Source organism: Cervus elaphus, chromosome 18 (genome assembly GCF_910594005.1).
Source record: "Cervus elaphus chromosome 18, mCerEla1.1, whole genome shotgun sequence".
NCBI lineage: Eukaryota > Metazoa > Chordata > Mammalia > Artiodactyla > Cervidae > Cervus > Cervus elaphus.
In genome coordinates this window covers 42,442,177-42,468,919 of record NC_057832.1, presented here as the reverse complement: position 1 = coordinate 42,468,919, position 26,743 = coordinate 42,442,177, and the positions used below count along the sequence as shown (strand labels likewise).

Here is a 26,743-nt window from a genome sequence, read left to right as displayed (position 1 = left end):
GCCCTGTTGAATTTTACACTTGAGAAATTAACCAATTCTTGATTTTATTTCAAAGGTCAGAGTAATAGGGAAAATACTTCTTTCATTTCCAAGAAATTCATTTTAAAATTGGCATCCCACACATAATAATATCACTTACAATAAGTCTGGAGCTAAAGTAAAAAGAACTTTTCTCCCTAATCATCCTATCAATCTTTGAAAATATTTAGGTATTAACTGTTTTAATATTTCCCTCCCAACAGCAATGTCACATGTGATTCTGATAAAATACCAGTTAAGTATGTATGAATCTGAAGTATTAAAATTTTAAAAGTGAGCAATAAACAAAAGTACATCAAGATACTAATATAATTATATTCATTGTTGAATTTTTGAAATGGCAAACTCCTGGAATGGACAAAAATATCTATTGATGGAGGTCTAAATAAATGAATCACAGTACATCCACAAAATAGTAGTACATTCTGCCATTTACTTTTTTATTTTTAATGAAATTTTATATCTGGAGGTCTTTCAGCCATAAAAAGGAACTAGGTAAATTTGTGTGTGTTTTCCTGGGAAAATCTCTGAGACATATAATCTTTTTAAATGATAGCATGATCCCATTGGTGTAACTTTCTTACAGTGTGTGCATGTGTGTGACTGTGTCTGTGTCTGTTCCTCTGTACGAAACGTAGGGTCATTCATTCAATAAAATATGTATTATGCCCTGCTATGGACCAGGCACTGGGATTTTTTTTTTTTTTAAGATATCACGGAAACAAAGAGGAACAAGACAAAGTCCTCATTCTTAAGAAGCTTATTTGTGAATGGAGGAGAAAAACAGTAAGCAAGTAAATAAATAAATAAGGTACTTTTAGATCGAGACCAACACTATGAAGAAATAAAACTGACCAACGACAAACTGCATAAGATAGGCTGAGGTAACACCTGAAAGCCAGAATAGATCAGGGGAGTCTTTCAGGCAGAAAAACCTTCTGATGCAAGACCGTCAGACAGAACAAAGCCAGTGAGGTGAAACAGGGCTAAAGAAGATGGTAGAAATAATTGAAGAAGCAGGCAAAGCCAGATCAAGAAGAATCTTCTAGCTTATTTAAAGCAGTTTACATTTTATTCTATATGCAGTAGGAAACTAAGGAAGCTGGGATTGAGTGATGAGGGAGATGACCCAGGATGAATTCCAAACCTTAAAAATTGCATAAGCACTCCCCATGCCAGTCCTTAGGATGCATTAGAGGCACCCAAAATTGAGGCAGAAACTTTTTCTCCACTGTTTTTTTAACTATGTGCAAATAATATTTGAAATGTTTAATGAAAAAATGGGCTAATAATGTAAGGTGGCAAACCAACGCTGAGAATGTTTTCTGGTTTAATGTGCAATACTTTTTTCTAAGCATCAGTCTTCATCAAACTGTGAGCAAGGACAATGTCATACTTGCATTAACTAAGACCTCCAAACTTCTGAATGCCCCACCAATTAAGGAAAAAAAATTACTTTTTAAGTTCATCCTCTTTCTAGCCAATTCAAACCAATTATTTAACCTCTTTAGACCTAGCTTGGGCTTCTTTAAAGAGAGAAATGATGTCTAACTCAGATTTAATGAGTTAATGCAGGAAGAACTTAAAGTTAGGTGCATATTGGAACTACCCAGAATGTTAGTACAGGTTACAGAGGATCACTGCCATAGGATAAGATCTGAATATCTGCATTTTATCCAAAGTTTCCAGGTGACTGATACGCACCGAAGCTTGAGAACCAGCAAGTTAACATATGTGCCTAATCTAGTGCAATTCCTGGCATAGCAAACCCTAATAAAAAAATGTGTGCTCCTCACTCTTCCTTCTTCTGCCTGAACTACAGAGTAGCTGGTTTCCCTTCTGTTATCTGTCTCACCAACTCTTCAGTGAAACTAACAAAACGAAAACTAAGAGAGGTAAAATGTATGACCCTTGTTGTTCAGTTGCTAAGTCGTGTCTGACTATTTGCGACCCATGGACTGCAGCATGCCAAGCTCCCCTGTCTTTCACTATCTCCTAGAGTTTGCTCAGATTCATGTCCATTGAATCAGTATGCTATCTAACCATCTCATCCTCTGCTCCCCCTTCTCCTTTTGACTTCAATCTTTCCCGGCATTAGGGTCTTTTCCAGTGAGTCGGCTCTTCGCATCAGGTGGCCAAAGTACTGGAGCTTCAGCTTCAGCATCAGTCTTTCCAATGACTATTCAGGGTTGATTTCCTTTAGGGTTGACTAGTTTGATCTCCTTGCAGTCCAAGGGACTCTCATGAATCTTCTCCAGCACAATTTGAAAGCATCAATTATTCAGTTCTTAGCCTTCTTTATGGTCCAAATCTCACATCTGTACATGACTACTGGAAAATTCATAGATTTGACTATAAGGACCTTTGTTGACAAAGTAACGTCTGCTTTTTAATATGCTGTCCAGGTTGGTCACAGCGTTCCTTCCAAGGAGCAAGCATCTTTTAATTTCACGGCTGCAGCCACGGTCTGCAGTGATTTTGTCTGTTCTGCACAAACAATAAAAGTCTGGGTGCAGATGTTAAGTTTTATGTGCCCTGCAATTACAGACACTTCTTTGGCACTTTAGAGAATTTGCATATGCATGAGATGGGTGGGAATAGTGTGGGACCTGCCCCTCTCAATGAGTGACAGTTGATGGTAATGATTTGCTCCAGCCCCCTGATCCTCCCCAACATGGGAGAGTGATTCATTTGCATCCAGACTCATCCACACTGTTGGTGATATCTCCAGACACCAGCGTCTGACTCAGCCTCCCAGGAAGTAAAGGTCAGGCACTGACAAGGCTGCGGCTGTGCCCACCGTAATGGAGCCACTGAAGTCCTGGAGGTGCTCCTTGAGACTCTGACTCTTCCCACAAGCTCCCTCAGAAGAGCTGCATGAACTCTGGGTTCTCCCAGTGGAGGGGCCAGAGAAACACAATTCAAGAGTATGGAGGAGGTTACGTCTTCTGAGAGATGAGACAGAAAAAGGAGCCAGCAGATAAAGGAGACCTGCTCTTCTGGATTCTCTCCCTACTCCCCATCCATGTTATACCCCTTCCCGAGCTCTATCCCCATATCAAATTGATACTTCCATGAATCAGTCCCTAAGGCCAACGTCAGGGCCCCAAACACATAGCAACTAAAAGTGAGATGTTAAAACTAGGCAGCTGACTTCACTCCTCTTCATAAAATATGATAGACAAGGAGGACCCCCTACTCCCACCTCAGGAAGAACCAGAGGTATGAATGGGAGGACAGAGGAATTTCCCAGAAAACAGAAACATTGTCCACTAGATTGACAGAACTTTCATGACACCACAGAGTCCTTGCCGCTCCCACCCACCAGAGTCTGAATGCATGCTGTGCACCAATGACAGCCAGATATTTTTACTGTCCCTTTCCAAATGGAAATTTCTTTTGCAATTTTTCCTGCTAAAGTTTAATTACTGCATATGTTTGTGTTGAAAACCAATAACTTGTATTTAAGTTTTTACATCATTTGACACAGGGGAAACACAAGGAGACCAGATGGAAAGGAATGAACATCACTGAGAGACCATAGACTTTAAAGAAGACTTTATATAACTATAAAGAGGGTTATATAAGTGGAAAGAAAAATGTGATATTGAGTACCAAACAGCTGGACTCTGAAAATTCACTTCTACTAGCATGATGAGTATACCCTTGGCTTCTGCATCACTGCTTTCAATAGCTATTATTGCTTTTTATATCTTTTCTTTTTTTTCCCGTCAGCATTTTCTAGTCTGAGAGGTATAAAGTGGTACGTTAATGTTAATTTAGCTTACATTTTTATGACTACTAGCACATTAGAGCATCTTGTAATATATTTATTGGTTGTTTGGATTTGCTCTTGTGAATTGCATAATCATATCCCATGTTTGTTTTTCTGTTGAGTTGTTTGTCTTCTTTGTCAAATTGTAAGAGCTGTGTATTATAGTTATTAACCCTTGCTAAATCCATCATCTGCTTTGCAAATATTTGTTCCAAACTTAATGACTGTCTACAAGCATTGCTTATACTTTATTTTGCATAAAAATTTTAGTATTTTGTGCTCAGATATATCAATTTTTAAATTGATGCTAGAAAAAACTTATTGTAAAAGTTTTAAATAAATAGATGCTAGGCTTATTATTATTTTATTATCATCACCATTAAGGTCTTTCTTTCCCCATAGACTGTATGCCTTGTCTCTTAGATTTTTTTCTAAAATTCTTAACATTTTAATTTTTATAATTAAGTCTTTGAACTGAAATTTACTTTCATATATGTGAAACATAGGAATCCAATTTTATTTTCTTATAGATGAACAACAAGTTGTACCAGCACCAATTGTTAAATAAATTGTTTCTCCATGAATTAAAATATGCTCTTCATGTGTTAAATTTTGATGTTTCCTGTATGTCTGAATGAACAATTTGTCTACTCCTCTGCCAGTTTCATATTACTTGGGTTGTAATGGCTTTATGCTATGTTCTAATATCTAGGAAGTCCCCCTTACTATTCTTTTAGATATATTTCTTGACATTTTTAAGCTTTTTTTCTTGCAACTGAACTTTCATGTTATTGTGTCCAGTTCCACAAAACAAATCCAAGTTGGTATTCTAGTTGGAACTGTATGATATTTATAAATTGATTTGGGAATAATTAGCTCTTTACAATTACATCTTCTTATCTAAGAATATACTATGCTTTTCAGTTTGTTCAGACCTTGATTTTATACTGACAATGTGATAGTTTCTTTCATGTAGAGCCTTCATCTGTTTTGTTAATTTGGAGCATAAGTTGATGCCATCAGTGACATTGTAGAGCCAACTACCTTTCCGTACCTCATGTAACTTGCTTTGGCCTAAAGAAGGGGGCAGAAGTGACAGAGTGCTAGTTTCAAGCCTAGGTCTCAATAAGCCTTGCATATTCCTGCTTGTTCTCTTGCACCTTTCCCACAGCCATGAAAAGAGCTTTCTCTATAACTTTTTCTCTATAGCCACTGCCCCTTCAACCTAGAGACAGACTTTAAAGCAAAGCCACTCAGCCAAGTTCAGACAAGAAATATGGGTGAAAATACCTGTCAGGGTGGTCCATGCCAAGATCCTGTTTATCATTCCCACTGCGCTCTTGCTATCTCTGCTGTGACTTACACTATGTACATCAAATACAACCAAGACTGCCATTTTGACCACAGAAGACTGGATTCTTTTCTATGCTAAAAGCACATATGGTTACCTGAACATTAGGGAGAGCTAATCCTTTGAAGCTTAGAATAAAACTCTGCCCAATAGGGATACCCTGTATCAAATGGTAACAAATCAACAAACTTCATTCCTCTTGCTAAGGATGAAGTACTATGTAAACGGAAAAGGGTCGGTATAGCCATTGTGTCATAAACAATTGCTCCACTACTCCACATAGTTTGCTTCCATGCCAGTTTTGGAAGTGTTGGCTATTCTCTTGGGTTTAGCCTATGAATGTCAACAAATCTGTACTTTCTAATCTTTTATTTTCCAACAACAAAATAATAGCTGGTATATTTTAGTATTTACCAAGCAACAAAAATAATACCAAAAATACCCTATATTTAACATATATATGTCATTTTGTTAAATCCTAATAATCTGTGAGGTAGTTAGTATTATTGTTTTCTTTGTACAGGTGAGGAAACTGAGGTTTAGAGAAGTAAAATAACTAGTAAGATAACCAGTTCATTGTCACATAGCATGGAAGTAGAACTGGGATACAAAATCAGACCTGTCTGGCTCCCAGGATAGTCTATAGCAATGGTTCTGAAAGTGTGGTCCTCAGATTAGCACATCAGCACCACCTGGGAACTTCTTAGAAATTCTTGGGTCCCACCCAGACCGACAGAATCAGAAACTCTGAGAAACGGACAAAAAGTCCACATTTTAACAAGCTCTCCTCACCAGGATTTTGATGCCTGCTTTAGTTTCAGAACCACTGCCCTAGACCATACTACCTCTTCAAAATAGTTTTAAAGGCAGGAATAAATTCTGTGAACAGAAATGATCTGAAAGTCTTCCTAAAGACCATAAGCTGAGCTTTAGAGGATGGAGAGAATGAAAGTGGGTGTAAAAAGGAGATGGCAAAAATTAAACATACTCTAATCAAATGGACTTCCCTGGTGGCTCAGATGGTAAAGCGTCTGCCTGCAATGCAGGAGACCTGGGTTCTATTCCTGGGTCAGGAAGATACCCTGGAGAAGGAAATGGCAACCCACTCCAGTACTCTTGCCTGTAAAATCCCATGGACAGAGGAGCCTGGTAGGCTACAGTTCATGGGGTCACAAAGAGTCAGACACAACTGAGTGACTAACAGTTTCACTTTCAACCAAATGACCCAGTAATTGCATCCTTCGTTATTTACCCAAAGCAGTTGAAAACTTATGTGCACACAAAATGTAGCACATGGATATTTACAGCAGGTTTATCCAGAATTGCAAAATATTTGAAGAAACCAAGATGTCCTGTAGTAGATGAATGGATAAATAAACTGTGGTATATCTACACAGTGGAATGTTATTCAGTGCAAAAAAGAAATGAGCTACTAAGTCATAAAAAAAATAGAGGAAATCTGCTGTTCTTGTTCAGTCGCTAAGTCACATGCAACTCTTTGTGACCCCACGGACTGCAGCATGCCATGTTCCTCTGTCCTCCACTATCTCCCAGAGTTTGCTCAAATTCATGTCCATTGAGTCAGTGATGCCATCTAACCATCTCATCCTCTTCTCCCCCTTCTCTTTTTGCCTTCAATATTTCCCAGCATCAAGGTTTTTTACAACAATCCGCTCTTTGCATCAGGTGGCCAAAGTCTTAGAATTTCAGCTTCAGCATCAGTACTTCCAATGAATATTCAGGACTGATTTCCTTTAGGATGGACTGGTTGGATCTCCTTGCAGTCCAAGGGACTCTCAAGAGTCTTCTCCAGCACTACAATTCAAAGACATCAATTCTTCAATGCTCAGCCTTCTTTATGGTTCAACTCTCATATCCATACATGACTACGGGAAAAATCATAGCTTTAACTATATGAACCTTTGTCAGCAAAGTGATGTCTCTGCTTTTTAATAAGCTGTCTAGGTTTATCACGGCTTTCCTTCCAAGGAGCAAGTGTCTTTTAATTTTGTGGCTGCAGTCACCATCTGCAGTGATTTTGGAGCCCCACAAAGCAAAGTCTGTCACTGCTTCCACTTTTTACCCTTCTTTTTGCCATGAAGTGATGGGACCAGATGCCATGACCATAGTTTTTTTAATGCTGAATTCCAAGCTGTTTTTTTTTTTTTTCACTCTCTTCTCTCACTCTCATCAAGAGGCTCTTTAGTTCCTCTTCACTTTCTGTCATTAGAGTGGTATCTTCTGCATATCTGAGGTTGTTGATATTTCTCTCTGCAATCTTGATTCCAGCCTGTGATTAGCTGATTCCATCCAGTCTAGCATTTCACATGACATACTCTGCATGTAAGTTAAATAAATAGGGTAACAATAAACAGCCTTATAGCACTTCTTTCCCAATTTTGAACCAGTGAATTGTTCCATGTCCAGTTCTGTTGCTTCTTGACCCACATACAGGTCTCTCAGGAGACAGGTAAGGTGGTTTGGTGCTCCCATCTCTTGAAGAATTTTCCACAGTTTGTTGTGATCCACACAGTCAAAGACTTCAGCAGAGTCAATGAAGCAGAAATAAAAGCTTTTCTGGAACTCCCTTGCTTTCTCCATGATCCAGTGAATGCTGGCAATTTGATCTCTGTTCCTCTGACACTTTGAAACCCAGTTTGTACATGCGGAAGTTCTCAGCTCACGTGCTGCTGAAGCCTAGCTTGAAGGATGTTGAGAATAACCTTGCTAGCACGTGAAATGAGTAAAATTGTACAGTAGTTTGAACATTCAGTTGTACAGTAGAGGAAATTTAGATGCATATTAATAGGCAAAATAAACCAATTTGAAAAGTCTGCTTACTTGTAGTAGATGACTCCAACTATATGACATTCTGGAAAACACAAGATCCTGGAGGCAGTAAAAAGATCAGTGGATGCCAGGGAATGGGGACTCTGAGAGATGGAGCAGAGAGATTTTTAGGGCAGTGAAAATACTTTGTATGATAATATAATGGTGGATACATGTCATTAGGCATTTTCCAAACTCATGTAACATACAACATCAATAGTGAACCCTAGTGTAAACTATGGGCTTTGGATGGTTACGATGTGCCAATGGAGGTTTAGCAATTGTAACAAATGTCTCACTCTGGTGAGGGATGTTGACATGGTAGAAATTATGCACATATGGGAGCAGAAAGCATGGGAAATCCCCACACCTTCCTCTCAATTTTGCTGTGGATCTAAAACTGCTCCTTTAAAAATTGCCTTAAATAAATAAAAAATAAAATACTAAATAGAAAAAAGTACTTTGCCTGGGTCAAAAGAGTGATTATGCAGATGAAAAGACCAAGACCAGCTTTCATGGGGGAGGTAATCATTTAAAGAAGCTATAAAGAACAGTTAGAATTTGAACAAAGAGCAAAGGACAGGACTCTCTAGCTTGAGATTCTCAACCTTGGCACTAGGGATGTTTTGGAAGAGATCATTCTTTGTCATGGTGTCTGCATTGTAGAATGTTTAGCAGCATCCCTAGCCTCTATCCACTAGACACCAGTGGCATCCTCGAGTTGGGCCAACCAGAAAGTCTCAATACTGCCAAATATCCCTGGCAATAAGAGGAGGGAAAGAGCAATGTCACACGTGGTTAAGAACCAGATAAAGAGCCAGGTGAAAGGAACAGCAGTTGGAAAGGCAAGGAGACAACACAAAGCATGAGAATGGTTTGGTTAAAATACAGTTGTCAAAACCATTCATCATTAAAGTCAAAGCTGGAGTGTCATAAAGTAATGAATGGTGGGGCTAGGAAAGTCTTCTGGGACCACAAGTTTTCATGGAAAGTGAAAGTGCTAGTCGCTCAGTCACAATTCTTTGTGAACCCATGGACAGTAGCCCATCAGGCTCCTCTAAGGAATTTTCCAGGCAAGAATACTGGAGTGGATAGCTATTCCCTTCTCCAGGGGATCTTCTCGACTCAGGGATTGAGCCTGGGTCACTCACATCGCAGGCAGATTCTTTACCATCTAAGCCACCAGGGAAGCCCCACAAGGCGTCATACTTTGAACTTAAAAGTTTGGAGTACACCCTGTAAACAAAGAGGAAATAGCAAAGGTCTTTGATCTAGAAGTAATAGCTTAAGAGCGCTAAGATTTGTGGATAATGCTTAGAAAGAATTAAAATGACTGCTCAATGTCCTTCTTTGGGGAGAGGATTTTAAAGGGCTGCTACATAGTTAAACCATTAACATTCAATATTTTTTTTCTTCAGGAGATATAGAGGCTGTTTAAAAGAGCAGAGGTCCAGAGAGGAACCACATGGGGGCTTGCTGAGTTGAATCTCAGGGGGGCATCCAGTTTGTGTCTAGGCTGGAGTTAGAATTGTAGAGGTGCAGAAGGAAACCCTGTCCTTCCTAGTGGCCATACCCTGTGGCCAAAAGTGGAACCTTCCCCCTAACGTGCCTGCCTATGGAGCAGGTATTGGAGGCTGTGCTGTACCTGTTTGATGGGATGTTCCTGCTCCGGGCTTCTAACCTGAGTGGCCACTGCTGGACTGGCCCCCTCAGGCTTTTCAAGGCCACTTTGTGCCACCCCCAACGAAGGTTTCTGCTTCACTGGAGTCCAGACAGAGGCCAGAGTGGCTAACCTCACTTGGATAGGAGACAGAGGTATCCTAGTGGCTTCTGATCCAGGTGCTGTTGAATTGTGGGAGCTGGATGAGAATGAGGCGCTCGCTGACAACAAGCTCTGCAAGTATAAGCACGATGACATTGTGTCTACAGTCAGCGTCCTGAGCTCTGGCACACAAACTGTGAGCTGGTAGCAAAGACTTCTGGATCAAGGTTTGAGACCTTGCTCAGCAGATGGTTCAAAATTCCCACCGAGCTCATTCTGGGCAGGCCACCTGTGTCGCTGCCTTTCTCCACAAGGATCCTGTGTTTCTTTCATGTGGTGAGGACAATACAGTCTTACTGGAGGATATCTGCTGTCCCAAGCCAGCCTCACAGATGGGACACAGTGCCTCTGGCTACCTTCTTGCATCCCTGGCGTTGCGTCCTCAGCAGACTAAAGTCTTTGTCTTTGGGGATGAGAATGGGACTGTCCCACCGCGGACACCAAGAGTGCAAGCTGTGCCCTCAGCTTGGGGGTGCAGTCCTCGTGTGTCACTGGGCCAGTGTTCTCTCCACACAGTGCTCCCCTCCTGGCCTCTGTCAGTGACAAACTACTCACTTGCTGTACTGGACTTAGACCCTCCGGAGGTTTAGAAGCCAAGCCCACGGAAACTTTGTGAGCAATGCTACTTGGTCCTCACTGAATCACTCCCTTCTTACCACAGTGGGCTGGGACCGTGAGGTCCTCCACCATTTCATGCCCACAGAACCTCTCCCAGAGCCTGGAACTAAGAGTGTTGCCGAGTAGGTTGGATTCCAGACAAAAAGCAAATCCCCCGAGAGTATCCACTCCCTTTGCTCCTGCCCTCTCATTGTGTGAGACAACACAGCAGCCTTATATAGTGTGTGAGTATACCAGATCTGTGCAGTTAGTAGGCATTGTCTCTCAGGCTGGGAGAGGCTGGATTCTGAAGCCCTATAGTCAGGGAAGAACAACTTCATTGAACATGAAAAAAAAAATATTTTCTACATCAGCTAGAGGGTGGTGAAAGTTTTTTGGACAAGAGTTTATGGAATTCTTCAGGAAAGAATACTAGAGTGGGTAGCCATTCACTTCTCCAAGGAATCTTCCCAACCCAGGGCTCGAACCTAGGTCTCCTGCATTGCAGGCAGATTCTTTCCCATCTGAGACACCAGGGAAATCCCGTATAAAATATTTCATACTAAAATCTTTTTCTTAAAAAGCTCTTAATTTTTAAGTTTTTTTTTTAATTTTTAAGTTTTTAAAAAGGGAGATTTTTAACATTTACTACTGTTTTTTCTATCATACTATGAGCTCTGAAGAAAGTGACTGTTCTCAGCTCAGAACTGACATAAATGGGAGCTGCTGCTGCTGCTAATGTGCTTACTGGAGGAGCTCAGTCATGTCCGACTCTTTGCGACCCCATGACCTATACCCCGCCAGGCTCCTCTGTCCATGGGATTCTCCAGACAAGAGTACTGGAGTGGGTTGCCATGCCCACCTCCAGGGAATCTTCCTGACCCAGGGATCAAACTCAGGTCTCCCGCATTGCAAGCAGATTCTTTACCATCCAAGCTGCCAGGGAAGCCCAAGAATATTGGAGTGGGTGGCCTATCCCTTCTCCAGGGGATCTTCCCGACCCAGGAATTGAAATGGGATCTCCTGCATTGCAGGTGGATTCAATGAATAAAGCTTTTGACAAAAGATAATGATATATACATCTTGTTCTAAGATGTAAATGAAATTGACTTTTGCACTTCTGCATTACCTATTTCCAGTGATCATACTTCAATTTTCTGGTCTTTAGAGTCTATCTCCGGACCGACAAACCCCTCAGCACAAAATATTCATGCCCTCATTTCACATGGCTCTCAACATAATATCATGTGCTACTGTAATACTGTGAAGATAATATGGTAATTAATGCTCAATTAGCTTTAGCAGCAAGTGAATTATTGTTTGAGAAGATGAAAGAGGACATTCCAGAATTAGTTTTGTTAAACTAAAAACTTACAAGAATTGGGGAAAATTTAAATCACAAGAAAAAGAAAAATAATTTATTTCATAGGACATGAGATATTAAAATCTGAAGGAGACACAAATTTACTAAGTAGAAGATTATAAGTGGCATTCCCATTCTAATGCACATGATGCAAAAATGTTAGGATTATTAATTCTATTAGTAATAGTCCTACTGGAGCAGATCATATGATAGAATATGTATATTTTCCATAGAAGTAATGCCCTTTCTGTGATTTTGATAAGCGTATCTTTAGTTATGCATTAATACATAAATAATAATACAATTTTGAATTTACAGAGCTCCTCTAAAAAAATCACATGTCCTGAAAAATTATATTCAAAGTGACCTGAATGAAAAAAGATTTTTTCCACTGTGAAAGAATTTCCTCCCTCTCTCCAAAGTAACTGGGGAATGAACAGTAACAATCGAACAGAAGGCAGACAATGCATGTCTAAATCAAATGTAAATATGTTGTCTTAAATATTTTACATACCTTTTGAAAGTCAGAAGAGACTTCTTTAGGAAGATGATTATTTTAATTAACATATAAATATGCATCATGATTTATGCATGCATGCTAAGTCACTTCAGTCCTGTCTGACTCTTGGCGACCCCATAACCTGCCATCTCCTTTGTCCATGGGATTCTCCCAGCAAGAATACTGGAGTGGGTTGCCATGCACTTCTCCAGGGGATCTTCCCAACCTAGGGATCAAACCTGTGTCTCTTATGCCTCCTTCATTGCCAGGCAGGTTCTTTACCACCAGCAACAACTGGGAAGCCCATGACTTCTTATAGGATATTTTAAAGGGGGATCTAATTTGATTGAATCCAAATTAGAAAAGAAATAGTTCAAAGGTAAGATGAATAAAGGACTTCCCTGGTGGCTCAGATGGTGAAGCGTTTGTCTACAAAGCGGGAGACTTGGGTTCCATCCCTGGGTCAGGAAGATTCCCTGGAGAAGGAAAGGGCAACCCACTCCAGGACTCTTGCCTAGAAAATCCCATGGACGCAGGAGCCTGGTGTCCATGGGGTCGCAAAGAGTCGGACATGACTGAGGGAGTTCACTTTACACTTTTTAAGACGAATAAACAAAATTCAAAGGACAGAAACAAATATCTATGAAATTTGAGATGCTTTGAGTCAGCATTTGAAGGTTGTATTAGCCCATGACTTAAGATAGAGAAGTCCCGGGCAGAGCAAATAAGAAATGCACTGATCCAAGCAGTCAAGGTTTGCAATCCTTTCATTTTGAGTGTGGGCTGGATTAGTGGCTTCCCCTTAACAGACTACATGACACAAAGCGATGGCTTATTACTGAGGTTAGGTTCCATAAAGACCACGGCTTCTGTCTTTGAGGTCCCCTCTTACTCTCTCACACATTCGTTCTGAGAGAAGTCAGCTGTCATGTGAAGAGCAGCCCTCTGAAGAGACATAGCAAGGAACTGTAGATCATGACACAGAACTCATTAACAGCTAGCAAAGAGCACAAGCCCTCAGTCCAGCACCCTAAGAGGAACTGAACAAACTCACAAGTGCATGTTTCCCCAGTTAAGCATCAGATGAGACTGTGGTCTCCTCTGATAGCTTAACTGAAACCTCACAAGGGACCAAGGGCCAGAGGCATCTAACATCTGACTCACAGAAAATGTGAGATAATAGACATTTGTTACTTGAAGCTCCTAAGCTTTAGGGATAATTTTTTAAGCACTGATAGATAACTAAAATCAGGGGTGGTTTGAAGCCCTGAAAAGAAGCTAAAATAGAACTTATATCTACAGCTTGGAACTGGCTCCATGATAAAAAGAATGTATTTTCAAAATGTGCAATGGAGGGGATTGATTCTTGGTCAAGTGATAAGATCCTGAGACCAAGGTGTAGTGATGGCAGAGGAAATTGGAAAAGATTCCTGGTTTCTAAATAAATTCATCTCAACTAACCCAGTTAAGTAAGAATTTACTTTTAATTTTGCTTAAAATATATGTCATTAAATCTCTTTATAAAATAGAAACATCTAGTTGTACCTTGGAATGAACTATTCTGGACTATATTTAATAAAAAGCAGAGAGAGCAATGGGGAGCTACCAGAAGAAAAGAAAGACCATGGAGACATCTAGTTCCAAAGAGCTTAGCCTTTGGAAAAGTTCACTTCTTGGGGTTTCTACCCACTCCCATAAAAGAAAATCCAAGATCCACGATAGAACTTATTCTGTACTGCAATTACTGGTGTATCTGTCTTCTGTACCTGACAATGAGAAACTTGGGTAGAAACTGGGACTTATTTATAAATATATTCTAACACATTTTTAAGGTGTAGAACACAGTAGGTATTCAAGTATTTACTGAAAAAGTAGATCAACAAATAAGTAACTCTAGTGGATTAAGGATCTTTATATCGCAATACACAGTGAACATATCAGATCACATACGTATCAGCTGTTTAAGAGCTAACCAAGGAATTTCTGTTTCCATTTAAGATGGTTTAAGCCCACTACACTCTAACTCTCCTGGTAATTACAAATAAAACCCCTGCAACAGAATACAAAAAAAGCAACTATCTGAGGATTTTGAAAATAAATAAGAGCAAGCACATTGAGGAAGGCAACCAAAACTCAAAGAACAACCTGAACAGCAGTTTCCTAGCCTGGCCCAATGGCAACCCAAATCCTGGAACCGTGCAGCAAGTGTGGACATGAAAATCTCCAAAAGAAATGCTTTTTCTGATCAGAGGATGGGGTAGTGACATGTCTGTGTGCTTTGGTGAAATCTCTCTGCTTTGTTTTGTTTTCCTGTATTCCAGCCTTCCCCAAAGCAAACCCCAGTATGAGGGCAGTGACAATTATGGTTGGATGGACTCCTAAAACTCTGAGAGAAAGCCTTTACCTTCAGTCAGAAGATCCAGGAAAGAGCTTGCTCCCCACCCTCAAAAATGTATGGGGGAAACCCAGGATATTTCTTTCTTTTTCCTCCTTCCTCTATGCCCCAGGTATGGGAAATGCACTACAGTGTGAAGCAGCTAAACTCTGAGTGAAACTGCAGTTTTCCAGTCAGGGGACTGGGATAATGAACCTTAGACACTGGGGAAACAACAGGAGAGGAGCTCAAGGAAAATCTCTCAAGCTGGGTAACCCTGTATGAACCCACACAAGTCCTAGGCTCACCTCCAAGATGTGAATGCACAAAATAGACCCAAAACAGCATAATGAAGGCTTTAGAGATGAACTACAGTGTAACTCCACCCAGGTCCCAGACTCACATCCAGTGGGATACACATGAGATGGGATCCCAGGAGCTGGAAAGACTTTAAAGACAGAACCACTTAGCACAGAAGACAGTCAGAACTTGTAGTCTGAACCTAACTAGGCTTACTGCTGCTAAAATAACAACAACAAAATCAACAATTTCCAGATGAATTTTACACAACCCAGAGGTTCACAGCATAATGTTCAAAATGTTCAGGATAAAATCCAAAATTACTAGGCATACAAAGAACCAAGACAATCTAAACAGCTCTTAAGAGAGAGTGCAATCACCAGATCCCTGGAAGCAGGTAGAAATGTTAAAGAATATAGAGGTCTCCTATAAATCTATAATTATGCAAATACACTTGACTATATAAGCAGTTTCACAAACTAAGAATGACTTTAGCCACAAGAAGACTAATTTTGAATAAGGAAGCTTCAGGGCATTACGGTAGGAACCCCTAGAAATCATTAGAACCTCAAATTGGGCTCTGGCTACACTCACCCTCCACAGATGCCAACAGTACAAACTAACCCAGGTCCAGCCTGACTTCAGCACATTTGCCAGCTCTGAAACTTTGACAAAGCTACACTGAAGTAACTTCTTAGTGCCAGCTTCTGAATTAGCAAAATGGACATAATGGCACTTGCCTTAAAGGTACTTAAAAGTACTTGTGAGGATTTATAGGGTTAAAACATATAAAGCACTTATAGTAGTTCCTGGGGAGATTTTTGTGTAGAAAACAAATGGATAACATTTCTTGTGTGCCCTATGTGCCTGCTCCTTCCTTCTCCACCCCCTCTAAGCTCTTATTATGTAGCAGGCACTGTACTAAATGCTTTACACACTTCATTCCATTTAATCTTCACAATGTCACTGTGAAATAGGATGGTGGCTCAAATGGTAAAGAATCTGCCTGCCATGCAAGAGACCCAGGTTTGATCCCTAGGTTGGGAAGATCCCCTGAAAAAAGGCATGGCAACCCATTCCAGTATTCTTGCCAGGAGAACCCCATGGACAGAGGAGCCTAGCAGGCTACAGTCTATGGGGTTGCAAAGAGTCAGACATGACTGAGCAACTAACACTTTCAATTTTATCTGCATTTTTTAGATGAAAAAATTTGGATTAACTCACTTTATTTCTGTACACACAAAGACACACATATCTTTATTTTTTACTTTTATTTGTGAGTTTTCTTTCTACCTAATATTTTATATACCTTATATATCTACTATATATTTATTTTATAGATTAAATCTCAAAGGAAATCCCCATTTCTCTTACATTAAAATTTCTTGGGTGGCAACACACTGTTGCCTCCATATACCACCTAACTTACTCTTGATTATTTTCCCTTTAAATATGTTATTTTATAGACTTTCCCTGACCTCCCTTGATCCGGGTCCTTTGGCCTCATGACAGATAGTCACACCATGGTATACATGCAGAAATCTGGACCAAGGCAGGTGTTTACTGCACCTGGGAGTACGCATTCTTGGAGGCAGTGTGGGGACAGTTCTCAAGAGCCATTTCATGTTCTAAGGACAGAAACATTGTACTAATGTTCAGGCTCTCTCTGGTCTTTGAAATAGACCTGACTCCTTTGGAATATATTCTTTAAAATAAGTTGATCAATTATTTTGTACTTAATGCCAATGGCTGTGTCAGCATTACTGATCTGGAGACTAATTATGTGATTTCATAGCTATTCTGGGAAAACATGAACATACTGGAAATAGAATGAGGGAGGTTATGGAAATGTTGAATGAAAAATGTAGACAAGCCAAAACTATTAATGACTTTCATGCTGCTCAGCAGAAATCACCTTTCATGTTCTCTGTTAATACAGTTAGAATCTAGGGATGACAGATTTCCAAGTTATGGATTCTCAAGAAGTAATTACAAGAAGTTATCTCTTCCTATAATTTAAAAATATAAGATCTATTTAAAATAAATAATCATTATTCAACATTTTATTAACCAAATTTTTGCATTGTTTCCTACAGGAAAGAAGTATGGTAGGTCTCATACAAGAATAAATTACATCTAAGGACAATAATCTCAGGAAGTCCTTCAAAACTAACTGGAGGAAGAGATACAAGTTAGGGAGAGATGAGAGCAGAACTACTTATGGAGGTTAAGGAATTATTTTATGGGGTTCCTTCCATTATCAACATTTATATACAGACAAAATCAAGTAAAATTACATTACATGCACCCTTTTTTGATTAATTTTTATTGAAGTATAGTTAATTTTCAATGTTGTGTTAGTTTCAGATGTGTTAACTTCAGATGTAAATTGAATTAGTTATATATATACATATACCCACTCTTTTTTAGACTCTTCCCATACTGGTCATTACAAAGTACTAAGTAGATTTCCCTGTGTTATACAGTAGGTTCTTATTAGTTATCTATTTTATATTTAGAAATGTGTATATGTCAATCCCAATCTCCCAAGTCACCCCTCCACCCCTTTTACCCTTGGTAACCATAAGTGTGTTTTCTATATCTGTGACTATCCTGTTTTGTAATAAGTTCATTTATGAAAAAGTTCATTAAAAATAATTAAAATGTTGGATCCACTGACAATCATCATATTTGAGAGAAAAATCAACTCAAACTGACTTTAACAATAAAGGAATATATGACATCAAAGTCTCAGTTTCACACTACGTCTCCATTCTGCCTTACATAATATATCTTTAGACTGGCCTTCCTGGGAAGCTTCACAGTTTCCCTGCTGGTGGTAGTAATATGCTACAATACAACCAACTTTACATTTGTTATACCTCAACATCCAGTACCAAAAAGATGTCTCCTCTGCCATTTCTCACGTGTGAATTTTTATTTACCCTCCTTTTAACAAGATAGCAATTGTCACACAAAATATCATTGTTCTGATCCGGTTATGCACCCATGCCTGAAACAATCACTGTGATCAGAAGGATGGGATACAAAGATTGGTCATTTGTCTTACCCTTCTAATAGATAGAACCCTTCTAAAGTACTAAATGCTCTAACTTCAATCTAATTGTCTCAATTAATATCGAACTATTAAATAGCTACAAATTGATTTATCTATAGTTCTAGAATGAGGCTTCCTTGCTGGCTCAGCAGAAAAGAATCCACCTGTAATGCAGGAGACATGGGTTTGATCCCTGGGTCAGGAAGATCCCCTGGAGAAGGGCATGGCAACACACTCCAGTATTCTTGCTGGGAAAATCCCATCGACAGAGGAGCCTGGTGGGCTATGGTCCACAGAGTCATAAAGAGTCGGACACGACTCAAGTAACTGAGCACACACACACAGTTTCAGCAACATCCCATTTAATTAATTTTTATTTTGCTCTGAAAGGTAAAGGCTACATACAGATAATGCCACATTTACTGCTATGTTTAAAAATGCTGAAATGGAATGCTTTTTCTTTGTTGTTTTTATCATTTACATTATGCATTTATTTTTCCAACTGATTTTCATCTGTTAGGTAAGTACTTCAGTTAAAATTCAGTTAAAGGTTCTGAAATAGTTTTCAAAGTAACTATGATATTATAGAATAGAATTTGAAAGAAATGCAATTCCCTTTAAAGTAGTAATATAACTTGTATCCCTGTTCACATTTTTGACTGGGTACCTAGAGCTACAAATATATTTGGACTTTTAAAAAATATTAAAATAAATCTTTAAAGCATGTATTTCTCAAGAAGTTTATCTATGCTTCCCATTTCCACCTTCTCACCTCCCCCCTACATTTTCCAAACCCCTGGAATTTGGCTTCTGCCCCATCATTATCATTACCAGTAGGCTCCATGTCACTCATTTCAACTGCTATTTTTCAGTTCTTGGATTACATTACTTGATCTTTCAAAGTCTCCAACAGTTGGGCCAGTCACACTCTCCTTCCTTGGATGTTTTGAGTCTGCCCTCTCCTGTGAGCCTCCTACCTTTCTAATCACCCCTCTTGTTTCTCCATCGCAGGCTTATTCTCCTCTATGTGGCCATTACATGTTGGAGTCCCTCAATATCACTCTTAGTTGCTGTCTTCATCTCACTCCTCGCTTTCTTCCTAGGAAATTTCACATGCACACAGTGGTTTGATGACAGTCTATTGTGCCAGCCCTAGCAATGCAGATCACAAGCTGTATCCTTGGCCCAGAGAAGTCATCTGAGCCCTGGACTCAGGGTTCCTACTGCCTGATTATGCAGACACTGAAAATACTGTTCAAACCCCACTTCCTTCAAAAAGCTCCTGGCCAGTCAGCTATAAAGAATGTGGCAAGTTGACAGACAAAACTCAAAAAGATGCATGCACATCTATGTGTTTACAGCGGCACTCTTCACAATTGCCAGGACATGGAAACAACATAAATTCATCCATCAGTGGATGAACGGGTAAGGAAATGTGGTACATACACATACACACAAAGAAATACTACTCAGTCATGAAAAAGAATGGAATAATGCCATTGGCAGCAACACAGATGAACCTAGAGATTATCCTATGAAGTGAAGTAAGTCACAAAGAGAAAGACAAGTACCATGTATCACTTATCTGTGGAATCTAAAATACAAAACAAATGAACCTATCTACAAAACAGAAACAGATTCACAGAGAGAGTAGACTTGCGATTGCCAAGGGGGAGGGGGCTGGAGAAAAGATGGGGTGGGAGGTTGGAGCTAGCCAGATGAAAACTATTACTTACAGAATGAATAAACAACAAGATTTTACTGTATAACACAGGGAACCATATTCAATAACTTGAGATAGATCAAAGTGGAAAAGAATATAAAAATAATGTGTATATACATACACACACACACATATATACACAACTGTATATACACTTTACTGTATAGCGGAAATTAACACATTATAGATCAACTATATTTCAATTAAAAAAAAAAACTGATTTGCCAATACACCATGCAGCATCTCACTAATCCAGCTCACAAAGACTGATGCATAAACTCAATTTCAAGTTACTAATTTGCAAAGGAAAGTGTTTACTGCCTCTTGTTGGTATGGCCTACACATTCTTTACCTGTAGGAATGCTACACAAAAAGTCAAATTATAGTCAAAATGTTTCTTGGTGATTCATAACCTTGGAATGAATGGTGTCAGTTCTATGCTATCTCTGGGCCAAGTCTTCTGTGCCTACACACAGTCAATCTGCCTTTTTTCTGAAATTTCAGGGCTGACCAAGCCCCCACACCATTTGATTGTCATGTGTTTTTCTTTAGCTACTAAATATAGTCAATTAGGTTACACAGTTCAGTGTGACCTGGTGGGCAACCATTCTTCCTTTTTAGAGAACAGTTTGCTATTCTGCCCTATGATCCTTTTAAAACTTTAATCCCCAACAAACAATCTAACGTCTCACGGAGAAGGAAGGGAGCTCACCTCCCTGCTCAGTATTCACAACATATAGGAATGTTTAATTTCAAAAATTCCTCCTCCTCTAGCCTTCCCGCATACACCTCTAAACTGTCATCTGGCCAAAATACCATTTTAAGCAGAAGAGAATTTGTAAGAAAAAGGGAAATGATGGAGAAAGGTTAGTATCTGGATATGGGATAAAACTTAGCCATTGTCTGTTCCCAAACGAACATATCAGAAGCTCAAAAATATATACAAAATGAAAGTAAGGATAAGAAAATCAAAAAGAGTGAGAAACTAGAAAAGCAAACAGAAGTCATAATTCATGAATAGGGAAACCTAAAACATGGAGTCGGTCAGAAAACAGTGCACGCAGGAACCAAGAGTCAGGGGCTGGGGCTGTCCCACTTGACATTCCAACGGATGCCTTTCACATCACCATCTACGTGAACAGATTCCAGGGGGTGCCTTTCACATCACCGTCTACGTGAACAGATTCCAGGGGGTGCCTTTCACATCACCGTCTACGTGAACAGATTCCAGGGGGTGCCTTTCACATCACCGTCTACGTGAACAGATTCCAGGGGGTGCCTTTCACATCACCGTCTACGTGAACAGATTCCAGGGGGTGCCTTTCACATCACCGTCTACGTGAACAGATTCCAGGGGGTGCCTTTCACATCACCGTCTACGTGAACAGATTCCAGGGGGTGCCTTTCACATCACCGTCTACGTGAACAGATTCCAGGGGGTGCCTTTCACATCACCGTCTACGTGAACAGATTCCAGGGGGTGCCTTTCACATCACCGTCTGCATGAACAGTGCTTGCTAGAGTTCTGTCGTGTGCATGCTCACTGTTTACAGAGGCCCTGGATATAAGGGTAAGATCAGAAGTCCAGATCCACAGGAATAAGGAACTGAAAGGGAAGGGCAAAACAGGCAGAAGATGTGCGGCCACCACACTCAGATGATTTAAAAATTTTAAATACTCTCTGTTTTGGAGAGCTTTCCCATAGTTGTGCTAAGGAAAGAAACACATTCTTTAAATATGACTGATCTATGACAGCAAATTAAAGCCAGCTACATAACCTATTGAAGTGAGGAGGGGAGGTGGGGGAGATGGCTAAGCCCAAGAAATGTTGTTTACAGCCAGCATTTTATTCTGTGTTTCACACTGGATCTAGGATGGTTTTTCCAAACATATATTGTGATCCAGCTCAATGCACCACTGAAAAAAGGCTTTGGTGGCCAAGAAACATTTCAGAAATGAGTAGAATGTATTTCCCTAATGGGAATTTACAACTCTCAATAATTTATAATGACTCATACATAAAAGGCCAATCTAGCTTATTTGAATATGAAATATCTTTTTTTCCTTGGTAACATTAATATTCTGTGGATGATGCTTTAGGACCAGGCAATTACTGTCATGTGAGATAACTGCTTAATTCTCCCTCAAGATTTTCAGTATATTTACACTTAGAAATACTGTACTCCTAAACAAACAAGATGAGAGAAGAGATCATGGCAGATGTATCCACTGGGAAATTGTTTGGGCTGCTAGAACTGAGGCTCAGTTATAATGGTTAAAACCCATTAGGATCTCAATCTCTTTCTCTTCTCTCTCTGTCTCTTTGGGTTTCACTGTCTTTCTCTCAGTCTCTCTGTCACACACACACACACACACACACACATACACACATAAAAATGTATGCTAAGTGGTCCTACAAAGTTATGAGGAACTTACACTCCATCTTTTTATTCTGGCATCCTTATGTCATGGGTTCCACATCAAAGTTACATAATGATTGCCAAAAGGGCAAAACAAGGCATAAAAGGCTCTCTGCCGAGCTGAGCCAGCCCACCACTTATTTTACATACAGTGAAATATACAAATCTTACATGCACAATTCAATGGATGTACCATATAACCAACATCCCAATTAAGAGAAAATATTCTCATAACAGTAGTAAATTACTTTGTGTCATCTTCCATTCAGGAAGATGAGTGGTGCTCATCTTCCACTCAGAAGATTACTATCGTCCTCACAGGGAGCCACTGTTCTGGTCTATTTTTTTCATAGTTTGCTCTTGCCTGCTTTTGAAATTCATATAAATGGATTCATCCAGGGTGTTTTTATCTGTGTCTGGATTCTTTCACTCAACATAATTATTCTGAGATTTATCCATGTGATAGATAGCATGCATCATTTGTTCTTTTTTTTTTTTAATTTTTACTAAGCAATATTCCACTGTATGAATATACCACAATTCTCATGCACTCTCCTGTTGGTATGCATCTGTGCTGCTTCCAGCTTTGAGCTTTTATGAATAAAGCTCTATAACTATTTTTTTTTCTATAACTATTTTTATACAAGTCTATTTGTGACGACCTTATAAATTTCTGTCCACTGAAAGGCCTGGGAACAGCAATGTTCCAATAGTAATGACCATACTTAGTGCCCAATTCTTGATTTCTAAATACTGCCCTCCACCAAAAGAGAACCAGAGCTTCTTGTAGAAATTGCTAATTCATAAAGTGGGGAATGGGAAGTACAAAATGAGTCTAGAAACAAGGCCTGTTTCCTTGTTTACTGACTTTATAATTTTTAAAATAACAATTTAAAATTTTAGTTTATAATCCATAAAAACCCATGAGGAAAGACGAGGGAAGGAGGAAGCAGGAAAGAAACAGTGAGAAAACTGGCAGTCAGCACTTTCATCAAGTGATAAAACTGAACATTATAAAAAATAAGTCAGGTAGGTAGAATAATGTACCCCCACATAAAACTCCACATCCTAATTTCCAGACCTGTGATTATATTCCTCTAGATAGAAAACAGAACTTTGCAGATTAAGGTTAAGGACATTGAGGTGGGAAGAATATTCCAGATTATGCTGGTGAATCCAATGCATTAAAATGATCCTTAAAAGTGGAAAAGTAGGGCAGGAGATGGAGTCAGAGAAGAGGATATGATGAAAGCAGAGTTCAGTGTGATGTGATTATTATCTTTGAAGATGGAAGGGAGCCACAAGCTGAGGAATGCAGGCAGCCTCTAGAAGCTAAAAAAGGGAAACAGAGATTTTCCATAGAGCCTCCAGGACAAATTCAGCCCTGCTGATAAATCCATTTTAGACCAGTGAACCCATTTCAGGTTTCTGATCTCTAGAAGTATAAAATAAATTTGTGTGGTTTCAATCCAACAAATTTGTACTGTAATATGTTGATACAGCAATAAAGGAAATGAATGCAATGAGATAAATCAAAATTTTGTGTCACCTGACAGGATGCAATGAGAGGAACCTGGCATTACTTCTGTGATACTTCCGAGAAAGGCACAGAACCTAACTTTAATGGTGAGGACACATTAGACAAATACAAATGGTGAGACATTTTATAAAATAACTGGTCTGATTGCTGTGTTTAGGACTTCCAATACAATATTGAATAGAAGTGGCCAGAGTAAGCATTCTTATCCTGTTCCAGATTTTAGCAGTATGGCTTTCAGCTCTTCACCATTTGAGTATTATCTGAGCTGTAGGTTTGTCATAAACAACTTTTATGATGTTGAGATATGTTCCCTCTATACTCACTTTTGCAAGGGGTTTTATCATGAATGAATGTTGAATCTTATCAAATGCTTTTTCTACCTCTGTTGAGATGATCATGTCCTATTGTACAGCACAGGGAACTACATTCAATATCCTGTGACAAACCATAGTGGAAAAGAATATAAAAAAGAATATATACATATAACTGACTCACTTTGCTCTACAGCAGAAATCAACACAACACTGTAAGTCAACTATACTTTAATAAAATTTAAAAATATTTTTTAAAAACTGGTCTGTAAACTTCGTAAATGCCAAGATCAAGAAAATGAAGGAAAGACCAAAGAACTCTTCCATACTGATGGAGAGTAAAGAACAAAGACAATAAGTACAACACATGGTTTGAACTGAATTCTTTTTTCTATAAGGGATATATTAAGACAGTAGGTGAAGTCTGAGGATTAGATGGTAGCAATCTATTTATCATGATTGTGCTAAGTCGCTTCAGTCATGTCTGACTCCATGCGACCATGTGGACTGCAGCCTGCCAGGTTCCTCCATCCATGGGATTCTCCAGGCAATAACACTGGAGTGGGTTGCCATTTCCTTCTCCAGGGTAGCACAGCACATTTATTATGATTATGCAGGGGAAAAGGTCACTACAGGATACACACACAAAAGTATTCATGGGTGACAGTGCATTATGATAGCAGTTTACTCTCAAATGGCTTCGGAAAAAAAATTAATTATACTGCACATGCAACTTTCCTGTAAGTTTGAGATTGACTAATTTGAAATAGAAACTAAAACAAAACTATGGAGAAATATCTTTACCAATAGATTAAATGTTCAGAATCCTATGAATAAAGAAATTTTTTTTAAAGGAGGAGGATATTTTTTAATTGAGGTACAGTTGATTTACAATGTTTCAGGTATACCAAAAGTGATCAGTTATATATGTGTATATATACATACATAAGGACTTCTCTGTAGTGCATACAGTGAAAAATCTGCCTGCAATGCAGGACACCCGGGTTTGATCCCTGTGTCAGGAAGATCCTCTGGAGAAGGGAATGGCAACCTACTCCAGTATTCTTTCCTGGAAAATCCCATGGACAGAGGAGCCTGGTGGGCTACAGTCTGTGGGGTCACAGAGTTGGACACAACTGAGCAACTAAACCACCATCCTACACACACATGTGTGTGTATATATATATACACACTCTTTTTTAGATTCCTTTTCACTATAGGTTATTACAAGATACTGACCATAGTTGCCTGGGCTCTACAGTAGGTCCTTGTTGTTTATAAAGAAACTTTCTAGAATGAATTAACTTGCTCAAGGACAGGTAACTGGTCAATTACTGAAGATAAGATGAAATAACAGATACAAACTTTTGGCCTAGATTTAAAAAGATTTTTCCCTGCTGGAGACAATTCTGTTATGTTATTTTGGGTCATTTTAAATTGTCCAGTTCTTCATATCAAAAATTTCAGATATTTCTGTCTTCAAAGTTCAGTTTAAATGCAGTTTCTAATTCTGTTCTCTTTGTGTTGCTCAAAGCAGGCATATGGAGATGTCTTTGGGTTAAGGTCATCCTACCAGTTCTCCAGTGATGCTGAGGTTGGGGGTGGGGATAGGGAAGTAAGAGATAAGAAGTAAGGAGAGGTATGCTTTTTCTTCAATTTAATTCTATCTCTGCTTTTTCAGAGCATTCTTTTCACCTTCCATTTCTTCCCAAATGAAAACCCCAAATGAGGGCTGTGTACCAAAATGTTTTGGGAATATAGAATATTGTGGGAGAGAGAACCATTATCTTTCCTTCTCCCCAATCTGAAAAAGTATAATGACATAGTCCATATATCATTCTATAACTTTTCCACATGTTGTAAAAAGTCATTTGCATCACATTTTCATGTGAATATTTAAAGTGCCAGTGTTTCCATGAGACCATGGTTCTCGTTTAATATCCTTCCATTTTTGTCAACAGTTCATCTAAGTACTGGCAGCTCAAACAAGCAGCATATGCTCTTCATTCATTCTTATCTCAAATAATTATTTGAGCAAACAATTATTAGTCACTAATTTGCCATTTGTCAGAGATATTTTTATTCATGTATGTAACTGCCAAATCCCTAGTCTGGGGCTTATACTGACATACTATAACATCTTATCTTATAAGTACCTTTTTGATTCATGAAGTTAAATCTCCACCTCTTCCCCTCCCTCTTCCACAGTCTCCCACATCAGCTGAGTACTTTACTAGCTCCTTTCACTGCATTCTACGGCATCTATGTCCAATTGTCAAAGCTTTCTGCACCCTCATATTCTTCCAGCAGTATTTTTTCTTTCACACAGTGAACATCTGGCTTTTCCCTTATGATATCTTTAACCTTAAAATCTGTTATAGTGGGATAATTATTCTTTTTTCCTCCAATTTATAGGGAAAAAAAGTTAATCCTTTTCTTAATTCCCATTGCCTTTTAGTTGTCTTCATCCAATTTCCCTTCTCTGCTTTTCATTGCCTCATGCCACCATCTCCATATACTTGTGCAGCCTGACTTTCTAGGTTACACTGGCCTATGATTGACAAGGGGATGTCAAAGGGGCACAGGAGCCAAACTAAATCTGGAACAATTTGAGCAATAAAATAAAAATTAGTATCAGGTTATAACCCAAAGCATATTAAGCACCCAGTTCATATTGATGTAAATAAATCAGAGTAAATTAATAAATGGAGAAGAAGAAATAAATCTCCCATGTAGAGCAAT

General features: G+C 39.1%; 1 pseudogene; it reads left to right on the top strand.

The window, feature by feature from the left end:
- Nucleotides 1–3,213: 3,213 nt before the first annotated feature.
- Nucleotides 3,214–10,560, top strand: LOC122673853 (annotated as a pseudogene).
- Nucleotides 10,561–26,743: the final 16,183 nt, after the last annotated feature.